The 2,798-nt window shown below is 55.2% G+C and overlaps 1 pseudogene; it reads left to right on the forward strand.

Moving 5' to 3' along the window:
• The first annotated feature begins 698 nt into the window (after positions 1 to 698).
• On the forward strand, positions 699 to 791 carry LOC112413089 (uncharacterized; annotated as a pseudogene).
• Positions 792 to 2,798: the final 2,007 nt, after the last annotated feature.

Below are 2,798 nucleotides of genomic sequence, written 5' to 3' on the forward strand. Positions count from 1 at the left end.
CCCCTGCCCTGCCCGGTTTTACTTCCTCACTGCAGAAGGAAGGGTTGGAGTCAGAATCCTCTCCAGCTCCCATATGCTGGGGCTCCATGACCTTTAGTGGACAGGCCCCTCCATCACCTCCTACACTGTCCAACAGGGTAGCCACGAGCCATATGTGACTACTTACATCTACATTTAAATTGAAGAAAATTCAACAAAAGTTTTCACTAGCCCCTTTTGAAGTGCTCGGTGGTCACATGTGACTAGCAGCCACTGCCTAGGGCAGTGCAGATATAGAACATTTCCATCATTTTGGAAGTTCAGAGCTGGATTCTGGACAACAGTGAGAGGACTCTCGTGTTGGAGAGGTCCCTGGATAGGCTGAAGAGACAACTTGGGACAATAGAAAAGGGTCTCTTCTCTGAAGGCACTTTTCTGGGTGGGGCAGTAAGAGATCTGGCCCCTTAAGAAGGCTCCTGTGCTCACTTTGAGAGCACACATAGTAAAATTAGAACAATACAGGGCTTCCCTGGTGACGCAGTGGTTGAGAGTCCGCCTGCCGATGCAGGGGACGCGGGTTCGTGCCCCGGTCCAGGAAGATCCCACATGCCGCGGAGCGGCTGGGCCCGTGAGCCATGGCCGCTGAGCCTGCGCGTCCGGAGCCTGTGCTCCGCAATGGGAGAGGCCACAACAGTGAGAGGACCGCGTACCGTTAAAAAAATTAATTAATTAAAAATTAAAATTAGAACAATACAGAGAAGATTAGCCTGGGCACGGATGACACGCATATTCACATAGTGTTCCATATTTTGTGAAATAAATAAGTCACGAGGATGTAATGTACAGCATGGCGACTATAGTTAATAATACTATTTGTACATTTGAAAGCTGCTAAGAGGGTAAATCTCAAAAGTCATCATCACAAGAAAAAAAACTCTGTAAATATGTAAGGTGACAGATATGAAAAAGATTTATTTTGGTGATCATTTTACAACATACACAAATGTTGAATCATTCTGTTGCATACCTGGAACTAATGTTGTATGTCAATTATACCTCATTTTTAAAAAGGAAAAAGAAAGAGAAAAACAGATGGCTCCTCTCTACAGAGATGGTGATTAACTAGTGAGGCTCCTCAGGGGGGCAGGAGGGTGGGCCACTAAGGCCTCACTGTGGCAAAGGGGGCTGGCAGTCTACAGGGCCCTGCTCCGGAGGTGACAGAGTGAACAGGGGTGTGTCCCGCTAGCGGGCGGCTTGCCCCTAAGCTGGCCTGGCCTCTCCATGTCTCCTCTTCTCCCCAGGAATTCCATTCCCACACCCGTCCTTGCAACACACACGCACGCACACACGTACACACACACCCACCCCACCTCATCCTGCCCTGGCCCTAGAACTGTGCCAGGCTTTCATCTCACTTTCCCAAGGGCAAGCACCGGGTCTGTCCCACCTCCTAACCCCAAGTGCCCAGCAAAGCACTAGGTTCAGGCACACTTGCTTGCCTACAAGCTGTCCCTCCCAGTCACTCAGGATTATTAAATGACCAAATTTTCGGTGTTGCTCCAAATCCTGGCCCGAGGTGTATCCAAATGTTCCCAGGCCCCAGGATGTTCAGCGGCCCTTCAGGCACTCTTGCCCCTATACCCGATGGACCCTCTTCATCAAGTGTGTGTGTGAGGTGGTGGGGTGGGAGAGAGTTGCCCGGAGGTTCCCTGCAGGGAAAGAGATGCTTGCGGGGGCCACTTTGAGATGCTTGCGGGGGCCACTCCAGAGCCCTTTCCAGGGAGCGGGGGCACAGGTGGGTGAGTCCAAGCTGACCTCTAGGAGTTGCCTCATCTCCGTCCTCCAGGAAACTGCTCAGGTGCAGAAAGAGCCTGCCCCCACCCCTGCCCCAGCCTGGGTGGGAGGGGAGAGATCACCTGGCACTTCAGAAGCGGCAGCATGAGGCCTGAGGTAGAGGGGAGGACAGGCCCCAGCCCAGCATCACTGGCTTCCCGGCTGTGTCGCCCTCAGCCCGGGCTCCAGGCAGTGGCCGCTGCCTCAGGGCTGCCCTCACTCCCTGGCAGGTGGGCCGGGCAGGATGCATTCCCATGGCTGCAGCCTTGGCTTAGGCGATCCGTGGGCCCAGATGCCACCCTCCGGGAGCTGCTGCTGCAACAGAAGCCAGAGCAAGTTCAGAGCAAGATAACAGGGCGGGCACGGGGCTGGGAGCCAGGATGCTGTGGACGAAAGACTGTGAGAGCATCCCCCCAGGTGTCAGTCCCAGGGATGCGCAGCTCCAGTGCAGGAGAGGTTTGGAAAGGTGGTTTGTGTATTTATTTCTCCATCTCTTTTGGTTGCTAAGCAGTGCTAGGCTCACACCTCCCTCACCCTGTGCACTCCTCGTGGACCCACGTCTGACTCTGCTGCCCAGCCCCTCGCTGCCCAAGACTGGGTACCCCACCAGCTCGGAAACCTGAGGAGACAGGAGCCTTTGGGGGCCTCCTCCACACACACACACACACACACACACACACACACACACACACACACTGCTGCCCCCCGCTCATTGGTGTGGTGGGAACAAAGCCTCCAGGTTCAGGGCTGCCCCGCCAGGCCCTTGCTTTGGGTGGAACTCCGGCCAGCACCCGTCTGCACTGGTACAGGCCCTCGCCTTAGCTGTAGCTGTACACAGGGCCACTCCTCACCCTCCGTGGGCTGCGTTCTCCTGGACGCAGATGGAGCAGCTGACTCCCCGGCTGACCTGCCTTCTCAGAAAAGAAGTCTTCACCTGCCTACCACCCCCAGCCCTCTGGGAGCTGCCCGTGAGGGGGTGTAACTTC

This window comes from Neophocaena asiaeorientalis, unplaced genomic scaffold (assembly GCF_003031525.2).
Source record: "Neophocaena asiaeorientalis asiaeorientalis breed wild unplaced genomic scaffold, Neophocaena_asiaeorientalis_V1.1 scaffold62, whole genome shotgun sequence".
Taxonomy (NCBI): domain Eukaryota; kingdom Metazoa; phylum Chordata; class Mammalia; order Artiodactyla; family Phocoenidae; genus Neophocaena; species Neophocaena asiaeorientalis.